Source organism: Gobio gobio, assembly GCF_949357685.1.
Source record: "Gobio gobio genome assembly, chromosome: 1".
In the NCBI taxonomy this organism is placed as follows: domain Eukaryota; kingdom Metazoa; phylum Chordata; class Actinopteri; order Cypriniformes; family Gobionidae; genus Gobio; species Gobio gobio.
In genome coordinates this window covers 83,342,421-83,352,389 of record NC_137097.1, presented here as the reverse complement: position 1 = coordinate 83,352,389, position 9,969 = coordinate 83,342,421, and positions in this window count along the sequence as shown.

Genomic DNA, 9,969 nt, shown 5'->3' with positions numbered 1-9,969 from the left:
GTATCCGACGATGGGTACTTCACAATCTGGGCGGAATCAGCAAGCCATCCGGGGATTTCTCGCCTACTCTTTTATGATTACTGAGGTTTCGAACATACTACTCCTTTCACGTACTGTTTTCGCCTACTATATAGTAGGTAAGTAGGCATATTCGAACGTAACATCAGTATACGCACGTCTGAATCTCGCGAGAAATAGTCCAAAACCCCGGTAGTTCTCGCCTACTCTTTTATAAATCCTGTGGATTCGTACATACTTTTAGCTCGCCTACTGCTTTTTACATACTATATAGTAGGGAAGTATGCAGTTTCGAACGCAGCCCTAGTGCGGCAGCAGCGAGCATGAGAGGAACGTTGAGTTCATTCAGACCTGTTTCTTCTTCTTCCTCTTGTTATATGACCGTTCACTCCTTTGGAGTATTACCGCCACCTACTGTATAACTTATTTGCATGGGTGATGTATCTGTATTATTATTATTTTAATTCAGAGCCCATGCTTTACCTGACGCTGCGTGTTCAGCTCCTCCAGCTTCCACATTGGGCTCCTCACTCCCTGAGATGGATAAAAGCATTACTACATAGCCTATGCTCTAATCCTGTACACTTTAAAAAGGTTAAAACAGCCATATATACCTGCTTATCTTTCAAACCCTTTCCCAATAGGTCCACTACACTAACTGGTCTATTCTTTATATTGCTGAAAAGACTATTACGATCATCGTGATATTTATTAAACTTAAAAAACACATGCTCTGCCGTATCATCATCACACTCATCACACATAGCATTTTCATTCTTCCCTATTATTGCAAGTGTTGAATTAATCCTGTATATCCAAACCTTAATCTAGATATCATAACTTCTTCCTTTCCATGTCTTCCATTAAACTGTTAATTTTTCCTTAATGATTTTTCAATGTTATAATACCATCCGCCTGTACTACTATTTTCCCATCTTTGTTGCCATAGTTTTATTATTTCCTTATTAATCACTGATTTTACCTCACTTCTTCCCAGGGGTACCTTAATATCCACCAAGTTTTTCTTTAATGCTTCTTTGGCTAAATTATCAGCCGTTTCGTTCCCTACTATTCCTATGTGTGCTGGTACCCAACAGAAATATACTATTATACCCTCGGCTTTCAGTCTGTACAATAATGTATAGATTTCCACCATCAGGTCTTCTCTATCAGTTCTTGTTGACATTATCCTTTTAAGATCTGATGAAGAGTCTGAGCAAATGACCACCCTATTTGTCTTAACCTGTTCAACCCACTGCAATCCTACTATTATAGCACTTCATTCTGTGGAATATACAGATCATTTATCACTTAGTCTTAAACTTATTTGTGATTTAAATCTGGGAATATACACCGACTTTCTGACTCACTGGATCTTTAGATCCATCTGTATAAATCTGTATAAAAGAATAAAATGTTCTAAAAACCACTGATTTCAAAACTATTACTATACCCTTCTTCTTTTTCCCGGGCCTCTAACAATCTCATTTCAACAACAGGTTCTGTAATATTCCATCCTGATACACCGTTTAGTGGTATATTAGGACAGATAACTTCATCCTTCATGCCACATTCCTTGACCCACTGCTCATATTTCCTTCCAAAACTATTCCTCCATTCTTTTTATATTCCCAGCAATCTTTTAAATCTGTGCGTGTGTGGTGTAAATTAACCCAATACATCAAAGACATTTTCTCTCTTCTCAAATCTAATGGCATCTCCCCCATTTCAACCCTGATGGCATCTAAAGGGGTTGATCTTATTGCTCCACAACATATTCTGAGTGCTTTAGATTGAATATTTTCCAATTTCTTCATCTCTACTTTAGATCCGGCCCCATACACTGCACATCCATAATCTAAACTAGAGCGAATTAATGCTTGATATATATATGCACTAATGATCTCTTGCTTGCTCCCCATTCATATGTGGATATTGAAACCATACAGTTTACTATACCTTTGCATTTATTTTCAATTTTCTTAATATTCCATGTTAATTTTTCATCAAAGATTAGTCCAAGATATTTGCATTCTGTCACTCTTTCTAATGGTTGATCATATAATTTCAATGTAATCTGCATACAATGCCTTTCCAATATTAGGATTAAGTTTTTCAAATATATCATTAATCATTAAATTAAACAAAATTGGACTGATTACACTTCCTTGTGGGGTCCCTTTCAGAATATCATAAGATGTTGACATTTCTTCCCCTATTCTAACTTGGAAAGTGCGTTCAAACAAGAAATCTAGTATCCAATTATACATTCTCCCCCCTATTCCGATTTTATTTAGCTTAAATAATAGTCCTTCCGACCATAGAGGATCATATGCTTTTTTCAATGTCAAAGAAAACAGCAATCAAATATTCTTTCATTATAATTCTTTTTTAACATCATTCTCAAATAATATTAGAGCTTCCATTGTAGACCTCTTTTTCCTGAGCTGATGTTAATATTTCTTTTTTTCTCTAAAAAATAACTCAACCTTCTTACTATAATTTTCTCCATTACTTTACACAATGTCGATGTAAGGGCAATTGGTCTATAACTATTAGCTTTTGTTGCATTTTTCCCTGGTTTCACTATTGGTATCGCTATTGCACTTTTCCACTCTTTGGGTAATATGCCTTCACTCCATATGTGATTATAAAGATCCAAAAATGCTTTAAAGGCCACCTCTGGTAAATTTTTTAACATACTATAACTGATCATGTCTCTCCCTGGTGTTGTATTCTTTGAATTATTAATGGCTATTTTTAACTCAAAATAATTAAAATCTTCATCCATATTGTTATCAACTTTTTTGTATGAACATTCTTATATACTTTACTTAACTCTTTCCTTCTTTTTAAAAACTTCTCATCCAAGTTTTCAATACTGTGAATTTTTGCAAAGGTTTTAGCTAAGACTTCTGTCTTTTCCTTATTTGTAACATTTGTTTCCCCTTCTTCTTCAATTAGCAAGATCTCCTTATAACTATTAATACCATTCATTTTCCTAATCATTCTCCACACCACATGCATTTCAGTCTCTCTCCCAATTGTATTGCAAAACTCCTGCCAGGCCTATCTTTTTGCATTTTTAATTACCCTTCTTGCAGTTGCCCTTTTCCTCTGATATTCTACAATTGTATCTTGAGTTATTAACCTTTTTAAACATCGAAATGCCTTATTCCTCTCTCTGATCGCCACTGTGCATTCTTCAGTCCACCACGGTACATTTTTCTTTTTCTTTCCATTACTTCTTATTAAAGGTATATATTGTTCTGCTGCATAAATAATTTCTCCCATCATCTTACTATACTTCTCCTCAATAGTTCCTTATTGTATATTTTTTTTGAAAATTTCTTCACACATCATATGGAATTATTTCCATTTTGCCTGTTTAAATCCCCATACACATTGACTAATATTTGGCTTTTGTACTGAATTTTGAATTTCACATATTACTGGCCAATGATCACTACCCATATTGTCTTCACATACTGTCCAAGTGCACTTTCCAGCTAAAGCTGCCGACATTATAGTGAGATCTAAACAAGACGTACCACCTGTCATTATATCCATCGTTGTTAGTTTACCATCATTCAAACACACCAGTGAAAGTACTTCTATAAAACTATCTACAATTTCTCCATTATTTTCTGTCTTTTTGCTACCCCATAATCCATTGTGAGCATTAAAATCCCCACATATGCACCCATAACTTCTAATGTATTATTACTTAATTCTTTACATGAATTACAAAAATGTGTTATTCTGATTACCTCTTGTATTCCCATTATTGTTATATTAACATACTCTGCATTACTATTTCCATATATTCTTTTATATGCTATTCCTTCATTGATAAATGTTGCGCACCCTCCACCTCTTCCATTTCCTCTATCCTTCCTCTCTATTACGTATCCATTGATCTTAAAAGCCAAGGAGCTATTTAACCATGTCTCTTGAATACACAATGTCTGGTGTTTTTCCCATCTCTGTTATATATATTTTAAATTCTTGCCCATTTGCTATTAAGCTCCTAGCATTCCAATGTAGTAGTAGGAAGGATATTATAAAACTAAGTATCACTACTCTGAGTCATATCCAGTGCATTTGCATTTCCTTCTTTGGTTTTCAAAATCTCATGGACTTCCTCAGCTGAATCTCCTGAAACTTACCTTTAGGAATTTATTAGCACATTCTACAATAATAGCTTATCCGACTTCCTCTCTACTTGTGATGTACCATTTATTACAGCACAAATGAATGCCACAAAATCAATTTTATTTATCAGGAAGTACATATCTGATTCATTCCATGGGCTAGCTTTTGCATTGTTTTAACTTTTTGTATTTCCCAAGCTTCCTGTTGTACAGGGCATCCTGCATACGCTGCACTTTGTCCTCCACCACAGTTACAGCATTTGATCTCAGCTCCCTCCTAACACTTGCCATATTCATGTTGTCCTCCACAGTTTGTGTATGGTATTTTTCCTTTGCACTAGGGCTGCACGATTAATCGAAATCGAACCGCAATCGCGATGTGGCTTATGTGCGATTATGAAAGCGCAAAGGCAGCGATTTTAATTAAATAAATAAATGCCCAGCGTGTTAGTGAAGAGTGGCTCTTATAACGTGCGTTTGAAAAAACAACACGCGTCAAACAACTTCACAAACTAGTAATGTGGAGTGTTCATAAACCTTTTGTCCAACAAAATACGTTTAATTACACGTTTTAACTCACTTCATAGAGTCAGTCGAGTGTTTGTGAGCTGACGTGGCTTCTTATCACAGAATGAGGCAGACAACGCTTTATTTTATAGGCAGTGATAAAGTCTATGTCAATTAGGGCTGTCAAAATTGCTCAAAAATGACGTTTGAATATTCCCTCTAAAAAAAGCACGAATATTCAAACTATTCGAACATCTGGTTGCGCATTTTATCAATGACGCGCATTACGTCAATAACAGGACAAATGAATACAAAGAGACATAACTACTTATATAGGTAGTCTAGTTAAGTTTAAACATATTTGACAACGTATTACCTACACAAAAACAAGTAAATCAACTAATGGCTAAAGACCGCAGACCTCACTCTCTCGCCCTCATGCTCTCTGCGCATAACGGTTTAAATGAACAAACACATTTTGAGGCTGATCAAGAGTTTTGTGCAAGCAATTTAAGGTCGCGACACTTGTCCCAAATATAGCAGGCTTCTTTCAGTGATTGAAACAAATATTAATATAAGTTTTACAGCATATCATTGAACGCTCCGAGCGAGCTGTGCTGTGGTAAACATGGAACTTTTCCTTGACATGAAACAGTAAATAATCAAACCAGTGGAAGCAGTGCATTTATCCTTTATTCATGCAATATCTATTCAGTCAGTACCTCGGTTCCATTGCTTTACAGAACTCCCTGAAGCCGCCCCATCCACGACACTGATCGCTCTCATGTCCTTACAAATGAACAAAATTAATTTCTCCGTTATGGCCTCTTGTCGTGTTGCAGACAGAGAGCTTGTGGCAGGCGATGCAAAGTAAGGCTGGTCCAGTTTGCACATAAAAATTAGTTGCTTATATTTACAAAACGAGCCTACAAAAGCATAAAAAAGCCTGTTTAATAAAGAAAAGTTCCCGAAACTAAGTGAAAACTCTCTAAAGTGTTTAGTGAAATTAGGAAACATTTAGATATCATAAATTGAGTTGTATAAGTTAACGTTACATTTCTACATACATTTTGTTCTCATGTCACAAGTAATATCAAGGTTTATTTTGATCTGTTTTACATGATTCTTTTGTAGTGTGGTTTTCGGTGAAGTGTACTAAAATAAATATCGTCACCTGTGTACATTAGCCCACTTCTTCTCGACGCTTTTCCTGATAGTTTATAGAACAATTACTCCGAGTCGCCATCTGTCGTTTAAAAGAAAAGCACAACGGCGAGTCCGTTTGGGGAGGAGTGCGCGCAGTCAGCGGAGGCTCGCGCTGCGGAGACAGGCAAAAGTACACAAGGCTTCAGGCGCGCTAGCGCCCACTCGCAAAGCAGACAGCCACGCCTCTACTACCGCGGGCGTTTTTTTCCCCACATTTTTTTAGTCATTCGAATATTAATTTTCACCTTCGAAATTCGTTTTTTAAAAACTATTCGAATATATATTCGAATTTAGAATATTCGTTGACAGCCCTAATGTCAATCAGCACTGCTTTATTATTATAAAAATACCTGAGAAGGCTTGAAGAACTCAAATACACCATATTGATGCAGTGGTGTTTATTGTCCTCATGTTTAATCAGTCAAAGCGTTTCTATCTTCCTTTTATTCAGCCTGCAGTGCTAGCTTAGCTTCACATTAGGGATTTCCTGAAAACAAACGATAACTTCTTTAACGCAAATGTGCAGTTTCTGCTCGAGGGCGCCCTCTGGCCTCCAGTATGAATGAAACTTTTTGGTAACAAATGAGAAATACTTCTCTCTAAATAAATTTATATGACAATCCATGTTTTTCTTAAATATACAGGTGATTTCTTCCCCACAGTGGATGCATAAGGCTCATATTTCATATTAAAGACGTAGACTTCACATATCACAGATAAAAAGCACACATTTTTATAATAACAATTTTACAATAAATCCTTAGACCTTTCTAATGATTTTTAGTCAGGCTGTCTGCGTATTAACAGGTAACACAGCAGTTTTCTTTTTTGTAAAATCAATTTTATGTAAAATGTAAATATTATTATTAGTAGTAGTAGTAGTAGTAGTAGTGGTAGTATAGTTATATTTATTCTTAAATACTCTATTTTTAATCATGAAAATGTTATTGTAATAGTAATATTTCTTATTTTGTTAAATATTTTTATTTAGCAATAATAATAATCATAATTATTATTAGTCATATTAATATATAAACACAAAATGTTATGCACACACACTTTTCACTTGTGAAAATTGCATTCAAATCGCAATTTTAACCAGAATAATCTCAATTAGATATTTTCCCCAAATCGTGCAGCCCTACTTGGCACAGATTTGCTGTATGTCCCATTCTCTGACATTTAAAACACCTCAAAGCTGGAGGTATGTACTCTCGAACCGAGAATCTTATAAATTCTAGCTTTACCCTTATCCAAATGGGATCATCACGCTTGTGCTATCACATCTTTTATCATTTTTCCATATCTGCAATCTTCTAGCAGAGATGACTGTGCCTCCATTCAAACTTCCTTTAATGTCTTCCATGCTTACATTGAGAGGTACTCCTGAAATAACCCCTCTAGTTTTATCGCCTATTTCTGAACATGTATCTTTCCTCCAACTAGTGTTTTCATTTTCAGAACCTTTTGTTTCTGTTTCCCGTCCTTGCATTTAATCAATATTATTCCATTACTAAGAAAGAATACAGCTTTCACTATTCCTATCTCTTTCTCAATTGCTTTTGATAGCTTAACTGGATGTATTTGTTGCTCTGACAGTTTATCAAAAGTAATTATCATTTTGATTTCTCTTTCCTCCACCTCCATATCAGCTTAATTTCTCGAACCGCTTGATTTGTTCATTGTTTGCTCCAAATCAGATCCATCACCCATGCTTCCTTTTTTTTCCTTTTATTAAATCTTACTTCCTGATACTCCATGTCTTGATCATTGTTGCCATCCGACTCATCTCCCCACGCTATTCTCCCTTCCGCCATCCAGCCTCTGTCCGCGATGTAGGCTCTCGTTCAGCTCTCACCGTCACTTCCGTCGGACCGGTGTTTCCCTGTTTCATCATCATCTTCTTCTTCTTCTTTGATGTTTAACGGCGATTGGCATCCAACTTCAATGGTGCATTACCACCACCTACTGTACTGGAGTGTGGACCGGAGCTTAAGCAGAGATAAACTATATCTATAATGCATAAATAAATAAATATATATATATAATAATCACACTCACCTAAAGGATTATTAGGAACACACACTAATACTGTGTTTGACCCCCTTTTTGCCTTCAGAACTGCCTTAATTCTACGTGGTATTGATTCAACAAGGTGCTGAAAGCATTCTTTAGAAATGTTGGCCCATATTGATAGGATAGCATCTTGCATTTGATGGAGATTTGTGGGATGCACATCCACGGCACGAAGCTCCCGTTCCACCACATCCCAAAGATGCTGTATTGGGTTGAGATCTGGTGACTGTGGGGGCCATTTTAGTTCAGTGAACTCATTGTCATGTTCAAGAAACCAATTTGAAAGGATTCGAGCTTTGTGACATGGTGCATTATCCTGCTGGAAGTAGCCATGAGAGGATGGGGACATGGTGCTCATAAAGGGATGGACATGTTCAGAAACAATTCTCAGGTAGGCCGTGGCATTTAAACGATGCCCAATTGGCGCTAAGGGGCCTAAAGTGTGCCAAGAAAACATCCCCCACACCATTACACCACCACCGCTAGCCTGCACAGTGATAACAAGCCATGATGAATCCATGTTCTCATTCTGTTTACGCCAAATTCTGACTCTACCATCTGAATCGAGACTCATCAGACCAGGCAACTAGGGATGTTAACCGATGACCGTTTGACCGATGGTTGACCTTATCAACGTTAACCGATCAAAGTTGTCGGTTAAAAAAAAAAAATTGATCTCTAAATTAGGCTATTATAGACAGTGGACTAAACGCTACTACAGTTAGCCATCTAATTCCAGAATCTTTTTGTGTGAAGTGAACAAATCCCTCACACTCAATTTTTCATAACTCGCCTGTTTGTACTTAATAAACCAATAAAAACATTTGGCGCGAGGTCACAGCGTTTGGGTTTGCGCGCTCACAAGGTTTGCGGTTAGAGACAGGGCAGACGACAGTATGAAGCATGCAAAGAAAAGTAGTGTGTGGGACCATTTCACCAAAAAGAACGACACAGATGTAAGTTGCAACTTGTGTGATACAGTGCTTAATTAGAAGGCACACAGTGAGTTAGACCAGTCTTGGCCGGTGCGTCTTTTACGCATTCTGAAGGTGCCTGTTTTATCCATTGGTTTTATTGTGTTGCAGTCTATTAGACAACATTCCGCATAAGATGGGCTTACATTTGGAAATATATTACATCTACATTTCAGTGGTAACACATAAGGTGTTGATCATCATCTTTCTTTATTATTGTTAGTAGGGGTGTGCCGGTTTCAGAATTGGTGATGAGGGGGGGGGGGGCTTAGTTTGAATAAACGAGCATAAAATGATAAAATCTACATACCTTTATCAAAGAAAAATAAAAAAGTCGAACAACGACTGTTGTGATAATACCTTAATTAAACTAACTAAATACAGGAAACAAAAAAGTACAATGACATTTTAAATTCCTAATCTTTTTCGACTTCCAAGTTCTGTGACAGGAACACCAACATGTTCACTTTACTCAGTTTTAGTGACGATCTGACAGGGGTAGCTATGTTACCCGCAGTGCTAAAAACTCCCTCTGATGCTTGTAGCACAAATACACATGTATTTACGTGCCAATTTTGCTAAGAGCGGATAGCATGTTTCATTGTCTCTCCACCATGCTAGTGGATTAGCCGTAGAGTAGAGGTCTTCACGGGACCAAAAATTCATACCCGAACCCGAAGAGACCCGTAATGTGCTTAACGGAACCGACCCGGACCCGTCTATTATTTCAAAAGCTGGACCCGGACCCGGCGCGAAGAGACAGACCCAACTGGACCCGATTGTCACATATTCCACAATAAACTGATATTAACAAGTCAATAAACAAGTTATGAAAAATATAACTTTTTGTCTTACCTAGCCGTCGTCTCCCTTCCTTGTAACGTTACTTGTGATGCATTACGTCCTTGCCAAAAAGTTAAATCCATGTTATTCCTCTCTTGTTATTCCAAGCATGCTTAATTCACTCATCATTTCAGATTTAAAAGTCCACTTTATGTCACGGTGACGGATGACAAATGCGTCTTTGCAGATTT